Source organism: Miniopterus schreibersii (assembly GCF_964146895.1).
Source record: "Miniopterus schreibersii genome assembly, chromosome: 8".
Classification (NCBI taxonomy): domain Eukaryota; kingdom Metazoa; phylum Chordata; class Mammalia; order Chiroptera; family Miniopteridae; genus Miniopterus; species Miniopterus schreibersii.
Genome location: NC_138109.1, coordinates 45,498,875 through 45,512,505, shown reverse-complemented (window position 1 = coordinate 45,512,505; position 13,631 = coordinate 45,498,875).

The following is a 13,631-nucleotide window of genomic DNA, read 5'->3' as shown; positions in this document are numbered from 1 at the left end:
TTTCTGAATGACCCATTCAGTGTGGAAAGTGGGGTATTGAGTTTCCCTATTGCTCTTTGTTTCTTCCTCCAGATCTGTTAATATTTGCCCTTAAGCTATCTTTAGTCTTTTATATTCTTTTTCTTTTTTCTCCTCTGATTGGATGAGTGCCACTGCCCTGTCCTTGAGTTTGTTGATCCTTTCTTCCCCTTCATCTAGTCTGTTTTAACCTCTCTATTGAATTTTTCAGTTCAGCTATTGTATTTATTCAGCTGTATGATTTCTGTTTGTTATTTTCTTATATATCCTATCTCTCTGTTGAAATTATCACTTTGTTCATGCATCGTTGTTCTGACCTTCTGTGAGCATCTTTATGAAATTGGTTTTAACTGTTTATCAGGTAAATAAAGTACTCCATTTTCTTAAGAGGTTATTCATTTCCAGTTCATATTGTTCCCTATATCCCTTTCAAAAAAATTAATAAATGAGAGTTAATTTTCATTCTTCCTATTGCATTCTCTTTTTTCCTTATGTTTATCTTTCAATTGTTGTATAAAACAAAATTTTTAGGTGACCCTGAAATTTCTGCCAGGTGTGAAAGTCAGTTTTAAAATAGTACTTTTTATGTGTAGGTTAAAATATTGTTTGATTTCCACCCCCCAGAAATTTTGAGGCTTATATAAGATCAAATTTATTAATTGCTATTCTTACTGTGTTAATTTCATGAAAATCTTCCGGATAAATATACTGTGTTCTAAAGATTACTTTACTGTAGTTTGTTTTTTTCAATGTACAAAAATGTCTATTAACAAAAGGTAAATGTTCTTAGTTCAGATTATAGTCAAATTTAGTGCATCAGTAAAATAATCAGTTTAATTTGGGAATGGGAGGTGGGCAATGCGATGTATTTAGGAATTAATATCTCTATGAAATAGTATCATCCTATTTCTAAAATGTATTATCTTCTTTTTTTGGCTTATTACTGGTAGTGTTATCAACTTATCACTACTTATTAGTTAACACTATCTTGAATTTTACATTAACACTATAATCATTATTAACGCTATTTAATAATATGAAATATATATGGTCCTTAACTTTTGTCAGCTATATGCTAAATACTTTAGTAAGTTCTCAAAAAATTATTTTCACCATTTTACAGATTGAAAAACGAATGCAAAGAAGTTTCAGCATTTTATAAGAAGAAGTAGAGCTGAGTGGAAACCTAAGTCCTAACCATGATATTGTTATGAATTCCTGTTATAAATCCTCATTACAATTTTTACTGAATAAATTTATGTACATATAAATCCTTGAAGCTAAAAAATAAAATAGAAATCTAATGTGTGTTTAGGGGGAAAAAAGTACATATGTATGCACATCCCTTATGAACTTGATTCTATGGAGAAGTAAAATTAATCAACTGAATAAAGAGTGCCCTTCCCATAAAATTAGTTTTTCTATAATGATAGGCATGCTATTAAAAAGTATGAAGTGGTTTTTATATATAAAACATGTTTACTTTTTAGTAAGTTAGTACCTAGATTTTTAAGGCTCACAGAATCATTACATAGAGAAATAATAGCTTATAGACTTAAAAGGTATCTAGCATTTGCTGCAACTTTATTTTTGCTAAAAAACATTTTAGTGTTCTCTTTAGCAATAATATTTGCATCCATAAACAAGCACTCTAATGGGAATGGATAAATCAGAAATGAACAGATTGAGTCAACCAGGGTCAGCAAACCTTGCAAGTCATTACCATAAATGCCTGTCAGCAAGCATACATAAAAGTGTAGATGTCATTGCTTGGTTCTTAATAGAGAGGCATCCTCACCACAGTCTCACTTTCACTACAGCTGGCACCTCTGACTTCACTTTGCCACGACAGATATGTGCTGACCTCAGCAAAGGCAAAGGCAAGACAGAACCAGCATGGAATTGCACAGGGTGCAAATATTATTAAAACATTATTGTTTACTGAGCTCCCATCTGTCAGGAAAGCTCAAGTGATTACACACAAGTTATCTTCCTGGACATGCTCTTTGCTCTCCTTTTTCCTTTTCTAGCCCAAATTCTCGTTACTTCTGTAAATTGATTTTATGTTTACACACAGAAAATGATCCAGCTGCTGTTTAAAGCAACATACTCCACTTTTGCAAAATGAGGCAAAACAATTTCTATACCATTAAAATGTACAGACATACACACTTTGGGAAAAAAATAGCTAGAGCTGCAAGCAGATTTTGGATTTAGAACAGGTTTTTTAAAATGATTTTTTAATCTGAGTCTCTGAATGGTTAGCGAGTTGTCTGAAATTATATGTAAAATATTTGATATGCACATATGTTGTGGAGAAGTTAGATAGTGTATTTCCATAGGAGAAGCCTTCTCCCCTTCCAAGAGAGCATTTCCCTCCCTACAAGAATAAGTCCTACATGCTTTGTTTCCACATGACACCAGCCCCATGACTACAGTTGACTGTATTATCATTGAATTCTTGACCTAAGCTCTAACTATTCAGATTCTCTTTCCCAGTAATTTGGAATTAGGATTCAGACACAGCAAGGAAGTGCCTACAGATTTGTATGTTCCAAAATAAGATAAGGCTACTCTCTGAAAATAAACACATGCTCTCAAAATATGATATTAAAAATAAACAAATTTACTTGTGTAAAAAACATATTTTGGGAATTTGAACCACATCTGTACTTTCTCATATTTTTTTTGGTGGTGTTGTTGCTTCCTAGGCAGGAAGTAATTGTTTCCCCTTGAGCTCTCATCCCTGACACAGATATTTCAGAGTTAGAGGAAAATTCACTTAACCCAAGGAAGAGAGGTCGGCATGTCAGAGTATAGAGAGACTGCGCTTTGAGCTAGATGGCTCTAGATTCAAAACCAAAACCCTGTATGAACTATATGCATGATCTTGGACAAGTTAATTTATCACCCTGCATTTTTCTCCTCTGAAAACAGAACAAACGTGTCAGTCTGAGAAATTAATTAAATGAGATAGCACTTGTCATGTAGCTTGAATGCTTCCTGACTGGATACATAGGGAGTGCACAGAGCATCTTAATTCCCTTCCTTCCCACCCACATTTGACAACCCTTAGTTTTAATTCGGAATATGATGCTAATACACAACTTAATAAGGCCCGGCAGTAGTGACAGAGGTCCCCAGATGTTAACATTTTCTAAGCTATTGTTTCCAGAAGCCCAAGGTCTTTCAGTGCTATTAACACCATTGCAGAAGAACCATTTCCTTCATTCTAGAATCAATTTTCATTATCTGTCTAGAACATTCCTTATAACAATAAGAAATGCTAGTTATTGATCACTAATTAGGTGGTAATTGACAATGCATTATGCGATTTACCACATTTAGTATTCACAGCAACAACCTGAGTTAGCTCTTGCTATCCTTGTTTTAATATTATGAAGTCTGAGGCTTAGAGAAGATAAATAAGTTTCTTGTACAAGATCCCAGCCAAAAAGTATCAGAGTCAGGATTCAAAAACAACTTTGGTTCCAAAGCAGTTATTTCATTTAGAGTTTGCTTATTTTTCTTATTTTTTCTGCTGGTTCCTTTACTGTTAGGCTATTCTTTTTGTTTTATATGTGTTTCCTTCCTTCTCTCCTTTCTCCCTCCCTCCTTTCCTTCCTTTGTTCCTTTCTTTAGCAATTCCAACCCATTAAAGAAAGCAGTTACAAGTGGGCTAGCATTACTTTTTACAGTTTTGCAATTTTAATATTTGTATCAACATAAAAATGTAGAGAACAAATTGAGATTTTATTTTGAAGACTGATTCAAATATTTGAATATTGAAAGTTTACAGAATTATTCATTTATTCAGCAAATATTTATTAAATGTCTACTTTGTGCCAAGCTTTGCTAGATACTGGAAATGCAGTAATAAACAAAATAAAGTTCCTGCCCTAAGGGCAAAATAAAAAAAAAATCTACAATCATATTCGGGAATGATCAGTGCTATTTAAAAAGTAAATAATGTTGCTTCTCTATAGTGGCTGGGTCCAAGGGATGACCAGACTAGCTACATATCTGTTTGGTCCTCTGAAATACAGGCCCTTTTACTCAATCTGGCCGACTTTGTCAAAGTTACCACAATGTTCTGGGAGGACCCCTGATGTCTTTCTCTGTCATCTCAACTATTTTGGGAACCAAATTAAAAGTGAATTCAAGTTCCTTCTCAAAGGCTGCTGGGTTATATACATATGAAGAGATATATGTCTTGGAATCATTTTTAGTATCTCGGATCATTTAATTTAATAAGAGCTAAGAAGTTTCCTGAAGATGATGTGGCAGTTGGGAAGCAGGAGCACGACGTCCACCTTCTGGATAAGGAGGCATCCATTTCTGACCACACACAAAAGGAAGAGCTATATTGAGTTGACTTTATGTGAGATGACAAGGCAACTCAGGAGATGCATGGGTGGGAGCTGTAGCTTAGAACAAAACAAAGCTAGGCAATCAAAAATGAATCCATTACACAAGCCAAGCTGCCTGGAAAAAATATGACTATTTCTTGTTAAAACTATATCCCCTATCTTAAATATTAACTTTCACATTGATTCCTTTGTATTCTTGTCATTGTTGCTAAAAGAGATGACCCACCCGCACAACGTTGCAGATGTGATTGTATGTTCCGCCTGTGTAGGTATCTCTCCCTCACATCACCTAAATCAATTCATGAGTTAAGTGCTTGAGGAGACATTTTATCCAAATTCTTGCCAAAGAAACGCTTTCTTATAGGTACTTTGTATGAACACCTTAATTCAAACGCTGTCTTTTTCATTACCCTGCTTATTTTTCCTCATAGTGCTTTAATTATCCCATATCTGGTTATCTGCTAATTGTCTGTCTTCCCCACTGAAGCATAAGCTCCAAAATCGCAACACCCTGGTCTTATTCACTATTGTACATACACCGCAGCACCTACAGCACTGGCTAACACCATTAGCAACTAAATGAACCTTTGTTAAAGAATTATAATACAGCAAAAAGGACTGGTTGAGAATATTGAAGCCATTCTATGAGTATAAAGGTTCAACTGATTAAACATCTAATTTTAATATAAATGCAGATACCAAATCATAACAAATGCACTGTCATACTACATTGTCTTTTTATATTAGTTCCTATTATTTTCTTAGTAGGAAAACAGTGGGGACTGAATTGTTCTCCATCTATTTGCTTTTCTTTCCCTGAATATACATATATATATATGTTATTCATTGAGATATCTCTTTGTCTATGCTTCAATCCAGATTCCCATTTTCTTCTTCTTTTCAATGTTGTATTTTATAAGTGGCCAAATATTAAGACACATGGATGTCTTGATGTTTTTTTCTTGTTGCACACACGTGTCACCCCAAAAAATAATGTGGAGGAAGTGGCTAGCCCATGGTGTTGTGTATCCTTGTGAAGAGGAAATGAATTTACCTAAAGCTTCTCCTAAGAACATTCCCACCGCAACATAGCATAGGGATTATGAGTATGGCTTTTGAACCAGACGGCCACATACCAGTTGACGATTACTCGTCTCTCTGTGCTTCATTTTTCTTTTCACTAAAATGAGGATGATGAGAACCCCTAACTCAAAAAGTTGTTCTAAGGAGAAAATCAGTTCATGGAAACAAAATGTTAAAACACTGCTAGACACGTAGTGATAAGTTAGCATCGGAGACAGTTCTCCAGGAAATGTGCATGTTTCTGCCTGGCTTGAGAGCAGAGGCACTGACAGTTTTCTTCCAGACTATCTCTTCATGGATGTTTGCAAAGTGAACCATTTTGAAATCTCAAGTGAAAGGAACCCTATCTTTAAAATGAGCTACCTTTTGCCCCAAAAGGAGACATTATCCTTATTTTATAGATAGTAAATAAATTTTTCTTTTCGTGAGGAGGGAGACACTGTCTTTATATTTCAAGGTTGTTTACTTTGCAAACATCCTTGAAAAGGATAGCCTGGAAGAAAACTGTGTTTGCAGATATAACCTGCACCCACCCACCCACCTTTTTTTTTTCTCTCATGGGAATCGGAGCTTGGAGAATGGGTACAAGAAAACATGTGTACTTTGGCTATTACTAATGCTGTGTACAGGAAACTCTTGTCTCTGACCCAGGAGTTTCATGTCTCCTCACAGCATTCATGAAGTGATGACAATATACCTTATAAGCTAGAAAGTAAAATCTAACATCGAGCAAGAAAGTATTTCTGAGATAATTGCAACCTGGATAGGTTTGCCCCATTAATTATTAATCATTTCCCTTTCATTTTTTGACTCTCTGCACCCTTCCTACTACTTACTATAAAATAAAGCGTTGATGGGAGAACCAGGTATTAGAAAATTGCTCCTGAAAACAAACTGCTACATGCTAGTTTATGTTGTTTCACCATTTCCTACGAGCTATATATCAATTACCACACCTACAGTCACTTTTCTAATTCTGTAAGTAGAAGTAGTTTCAATTTATCAGAAATGTGCAGTCTTCTGTGCAATGTGTTTTTTTTCTTTGCTGATTTTCCTCACTCCACTGTAATCTCTGTTGTCTTATTTTCTACTTTATAATCAATCTCTCATGCTAATACCACATAGTTCTTTTTTCAAAATGCTTTACCTTGAGGTGTTTTAAATTTTCAGGACAGTAGAATATAGGCAAGGGATGCCGTTTTCTATTCACCATCTGAGCGGTGATGCATAAACAAAGCAATATTTTTATTTCAAGATGTTGTATGATGCAAATTTTGTTTTCTCCATTTGTTTTTACTTAGTCCTTTATTTCTAGTTAAGAAAGTATCAAAACATTCTGTAAAGTTATTTAAATCTAAGTAATTTAGTCATTTTCTTATCAGTATTTGATGCTTCGCATCAGCGTTTATAAGCCTGTCTCCTATGATGTGTCCTGCGCAATAAGCCATGATAGAGATTACACCATACCCTGTGGTTTCTGCAGCAGCTTATTAAGCTGTTTAGTAAACATAACTCAGCATGTTTAAGGTGCATAAGCTGTTACTAAAATGAGTGTTTTCAAATCACTGGTTAAATTTTGAGGTTTTTATTAATATGTTAATAATTCAATTAATATACAATTATAATAGTTACTGCACTTAATATTTTGTTGAATGTGAAATTCAAAAACAACTTAAGAATATGGATCACTTCATCTGTAAAGAAAGAGTTGCCCCAATATTGCTTAGGGTCAGTCTGAAAACAAAAGTGAAAGACTTCAGAAGTGTCTTTATTTCCCCACTAACAACTTCCACAAACAGAAACAGCACACACATGCACCAAAACACTATTACAATCCATGTGGGAATAACCAAGAGGAATAGAAAGTATATGATAATTCTGTTTCTTGGACAGAAAGTGTAGTCCTCTGAATGTTATCCAATAAGCCTGAGCAATCTGATGGGTCTCATAGGTAGATACTAAGTCAAGAAAGAGAATACTTTGAGGAATTCAGAGGTGATTAATATCCCCAAGTTGCTCCACTTAGAAGTTAATCGATCTAAGTCTTTAACTCTCATTTGTGTTTATTTTGATATATAATAGAGAGCCCAGATTCTCTATCCCAGGTTTAAACCTGCAACCAGGGTAAGGATCCTGTTATCCACTCCCTAGGTTTGCTGTCTCTCCACCATTCCTCTTCATTCTCTGAATTCACTTCCTTGACAGATTAGTTTTGTTCAGTGTTGCAGAATTATTATTTTTGGAACATGTATTTAGCCACTTAAACTTATAATGACCTCAGAGACTTTACATAAGTGTTTAGACACACATACACACATAATCTACATATGTACATGTGATGTGATTTATAATAAAATGTTTATATTTGGCCTTTGTCCTTGCTTCTGGCACAGAGCTCCTAAAACTTGGACTTTTCTAAGTGATAAGAGCTATAAAGGTGTATTGGTATTCATAACAAGCCCCTTTCAACCACACAGGAGTATATGTTAATGAGGTGACATTTGGATCACTCTTAGGTGGGGGCTTGTTGCCAGGGGAACCAATAACAACATGATTTGAGATTTCACTCCCGTTCCCCTAACCTTTGGGAAGGGCAGGAGGCTGGACGTTGAATCAATTGCCAATGACCGATGATTAAACCGATCATGCTTGTGTAATAAAACCTCCATAAAAACCCAAAAGGACTGTGTTCAAAAGGCTTCTGGGTTGGTGAGCACATGGAAATGTGGAGAGAGTGGCACACCCAGAGAGCATGGAAGCCCTGCGCCCTTTCCAATATTCTTTGCCCTATGCACCTCTCCCATATGGCTCTCCCTGAATTATATCCTTTTATAATAAACTGGTAATCTAGTAAGTAAAATGCTACTCCAAATTCTGTGAGTCATTCTAGCAAATTAATACAACCCATGGAGGGCCTCGTGGGAACCTCTAAGCTATAGCAAGTTGGTCAGAAGCACAGGTGATAATCTGGACTTGCGATAGGCATCTGAAGTGGGGGTTCAGGCAATTCTGTGGGACTAAGCCCCTAACCTTCGGGAGAGGTAGTACTGTCCCACACAGATAGTGTCAGAATTGAGTCGAAGTGTAGGACACCCAGCTGGGGTTGGAATTACTTGTTGGAGTGGAAAAAATACACACATGTTGGAGTACAGGAACAAAGAACTGTTTCACTTTATGATTTTCACATAAAACAATCTAACCTCACAAACAATAATATTGCTTAGTTTTTGAATAAGAGGAGAATTTATTAGAAAGTGTTGTGGGTAGGAGCTCTGCGAATGTATGGAGGGACTCCAACAAGCAAAAGATTTTTCCCTTCATTTTTTCACTATCCTGTCACTTTTCCCTACCAAACAGAAAAATAATATCACTAATTACTTATGAAAGGAAGCATTTTTTCATATAAATTATTCAATTTTAATATTCATAACAATCTTATAAATTTTGTTATAAAATTTTACAAATGAAGAATTTGAGTATCAGTGAGCTATTAAAATTTGACCAAGGATTTTAAGGCTAGAAACAGGATTCTATACTGTGCCTGTCTGACTTTAGAAAGCATGATATAATAATAGTCAGAAATTGGGAGATATTTTCATTACAATATATTTTCATGCAGTGTTTCTCAGGGAAAATTTCAATTTTTATTCTGTCATCCTATACTAACAAACAAAAGAAAATGTGAAGTCATGCCCCAGAGACAAAGAATGAGTGAGACAGAGAAGGGTATAATTTCAAAGATTCTGGATATTTTTCAATTAAGTTATTTTAAAAATATGCCAGTATATCTGGCTATTTTCACATTTCATTTCATATTTAGACAGCCTCGGTTTCTGCCACATGGCTCCTCACATCCTGGATGCGTGACCTAAGACTAATTACTTTAAAGCCCTCTAATCTTTATTGTTCCATATTTGTAAAATGGAAGGGACTAGGAGTTGCTTGTCTTCACTGAGTTGTGCTGAAAATTAAATGAGATGATGCATGTGAATTGTTGGCACAGTGCTTCTCTCAAAATAAATAACAATGCTACCTATTGACATTTCTCTGCATATTAAAGCCATTATTATTTTATTAATCCATAATTATTATTGCTAAATCAAGTGAAAGGGCATTTCCATGACTACTCTGAGCATTCTGTGGAAGGCATACACTTTGCTTCAAAGCCCTCTAGTCAGCCTAGTCCTTTCAAGTGGGATGGGGCTGGTTTTTGATTCAGACTTCTAGATTGAATTCTCTCTTCTGGTTCTCAAATCTTGCCTTATATATCTAGTGTGAAGAATTGTGTATGATTCCTAATATCTTAATCTATCGCAAACTGGTAATTGTTTCATGATTATCATGTTTTATAGGTGATGCATATAGTTTAGTAGTACATGTGATAAATTTATAAAGATTCTTTTTTCTGATTTGTTTTTGTTAATTTAAGAAAACTTTTTCATCCCACTTATATTTTAATTATTTTAAAATTGCAAAATTAAATGTAAAGGTGAACAGGCAAAAGAAACAGCCTGTATACATATCACTCAGAGATAAATATTAACATTTGGCTTTACTTTCTTCTAAGGTTATTGCTTTACATTTTATACAATTAAGTATTATAATAAATATAAAATATGTGCATCCTGCTTTCTTTAAAATATTTTTCTAGCATTTATTGTGTGCAAAGTCCTAAGTGTTTAAATATATATTATGTATACTGAGTACCTCATCTATTATTTTAACAATTTTTGTTATGAGAACATAGAGGAAAGTGCATAAAACACATATGCAGGGTGTAAATAAAAACTATAAATTCAATATCCATTTAACTACTACTCAGGTAAAGAAGCAAAATATTGGCCATGCACTAAGTACCTCTCCCTCATCAAATCCCTCCTGCTCCCCTCTCCCAGAGATAACCATCATCCTGCATTTTGCACTAGACACTTTCTTGATTTTTTCTTATATTTTTGTTTTTGTATTATTTTCTTATATTCAATGAGGACAGTGCCAAGAATGGAGAATGATCTGAAATGTTTCCTTACTTGCAAGTCCAGTTAGAATGCCATAGTTTCACGGATGCTGGCAAACGACATGGCTTCTGTGTCAGAGACAAAGCACAGTGTACTAATCACAGTAATAGCAGCAGCCAGAGAATTGGCATGTCTATAAGTTTCCCAAATTCCCTTTCCCAAAGGGAGATTTGAAAAAGGCCAGGTGCCATTCGCACATACAGTAGAGTGCATTATAGGAGAGGAACTCTAAGCTTAAAGAACCTATATTTGTTATAATGAGCAACAAGTATGCTTGGATTTAGCCCCAGAAGACATTATGTTTAATATATGGGGCAGTAAAGGAAGCTGCTTTTTCTCTGGTGTTAGGGATGAGTTATAAATTGTCTCTAACTTTCAAGTCTGTTTGCTATACAAAATTCCTTGAAAAGGCAGTCCAAACCAAAGGCAGACAGTGCCTCTCTGCTCAAAAAACACGCAGAAAAACATGAGAAGCCTGTAGAGAATTGCCATCCAATAGTTAATACCATTTGAATAAATATAAAAATTGTGAATGGTTGGGGGAGGCAGGGATTCTGGGGAAAGACAGTATTTTTCTGACTCCCATAAAAAGTAACACTGTTGGATTCTAACATTCTAACTGGACTTCATACAATTAGACAATAGGTTATCAGTCCTGATAAACATCAGAAAGTATAACAAAGCCAGACTATTAAAACCATCGTACACTGGTACAGTTAGAAAGGAGAAAAAAGATATCTCTGGGTGTATAAAAATTAGTACTTGATAAAAATTAGTGCTTTATGAATCAGAGAATGAAGCAAAACCAAAAAGATTCATTCCTCCATTATCTTGTTAAAAAAACACCAAAAGCTTCATGGGTTCATATATTAACAGATCCAAAAATCAAACTTTATTAATATAAACTATAATACAAATTACTATTCATATATTGTTTCATGAGCTAAAGAAAGACAAAGACATTATGTTTATATTCAGTGTTTATGGAATGGAAGAAACATTATTGTTAAGATGATGGTTCTCCCAAAATTAACTTATAGATTCAATGTAATTGTAATAAAAATCCCAGCAAATTATTTTGTAGATATTGCCAAACTGATTCTCAAGTTCAGATGAAAAGTAAACACATGCAATACTGAAGAAATGGAAAAATTTGGAGGATTCACACTACCTGATTTTATGACTTACTATAAAGCTACAGTTAACAAGACAGGGTGGTATTGTTAAAAAAAAAGAAAAGAAAAAGAAAGAATATATATGTCAATGAAACAAAAATAGAGATTCCAGAAATAGACCTACACAAATACAGTCAACTGATCTTTGACAAATGGGCAAAAAAATTCAATGAAGGAAAAAGTTCTTTTCAATACATGGTGCTGGAACAACCAGACATTATACATAATAAAAAAGAAAGGATGAAAGAAATAAGATTCAAACCATATATCTGTCATAAAAATAGTCAAAATGGATCACATACCTAAATATAAAATGGAAGGTTATAATAGTTCTAGAAGATAACAGAAAATCTAGGTGTCCATGGACTTGGCGATAGGTTTTCAAATACAAACAAAAAGCATGATCCATGTAAGAAAAAAAAATAAAGTTAGACTTCATTAAATTAAAATTTTCTGCTCTGCAAAATACACTATTTGGAGAATAAAAACACAAGCCACCAACTGTGAGAAAATATTTGCAAAATGCTTATATGATAATGTGGTTATATCCAAATAAAACAAAAATCACTAATACTCAACAATAAGAAAACAAACAACCCAATTCAAAATGGGCAAAAAGTCTGAGCAGACACCTCACCAAAGAAGATAAATAGATTAAAAATAATAATCTGAAAATATGCTCAACACCATCAGTATGTAACTAGGGAATTATAAATTTAAACAACAAGGTACCACTTTATACCTATTATAATAACTAAAATCCAAACAAATTACCAAAACCATATGCTGGCAAGGATGCAGAATCACAGGGCCTCTAATTCATTGCTGGTGGAAATATAAAATGGTACACCAACTTTAGAAGACAGTTTGACAGTTTCTTACAAAGCTAAACATAGTCTTCAATTATCAACCAGCAATCCTGCTCTAAGCTATTTACCCAAATTAATTGAAGCTTTATGTCCACATGAAAACTTGCACAGTTTGTAAAGCTTTATTCAAGCGCTTTTATCACTTAGAAGCAACCAAAAGGTCCTTCAATAGGTAAATGGATAAACTGTTGTGTAGCCACAAAATGGCATGTTATTTGGTGATAAAAAGAAATGAGTTAATAAACCACAATAAGACATGAATCAACCTTCAATATGCATTGCTACAGGAAAGAAGTCTGAAAAAGCTACATACTGTAAGATTCCAATTACATAACATTCTGGAAAGAGAAAAACTGTAGAGACAGTGAACAGATCAATGGTTGCTAAAGGTTTGGGTGTGGGTTACACAGGTGAAACACGGGGCAATTTTTAGGGCAGTAGAACTATTCTGTATGATACTGCAATTACGAATATATGACAGTAAGCATTGGTCAAGACCTAGTGAGCTTTATAGCACACAAAGTGAAAGTTAATGTGTGCAAATATCTTTTTAGATCTCATTTAAGACATCAAGGAATCCCAGAATAAAAAGCAGATGTGACCAAACACTTTGCTCCTTCAAATGTATGAAACACAATCTCATTGAAGTGAGTGGGAGGAAAAGGTGCTGACCTGAGTAGCTTTGGAAATGAGTGGAATTATGACTAAAGTAAAAAGAACTGCACCTAAGCCCTGTATTCTAGTTAATAAAGTAGTTTCCCGTGGAGGAATGGGCTAACAATTCTGATACTACTATACATATGTACTGCAATTGAACAATTAAGTAACTGAACAGCATATAGTGGGAACTAGAGTTATCACTATTTGGAGTGGGAATTAGCAGATAATTAAGAGGAAATGGTTAGAATGATCCATATTTTAATAAATTACAGTTGGAGATATCAGTATGAACTCATATTTTGCTTAATATAGATACAGTTAAATATAGAAATATTTATACATATGTGTAATAGACTGGTTAGCATGCACATGCATTTCTTTGCCCCATCAGCGGACAGGGCTAGAAACAATGATACCCTGGTAGAAATACGCATACTTAGT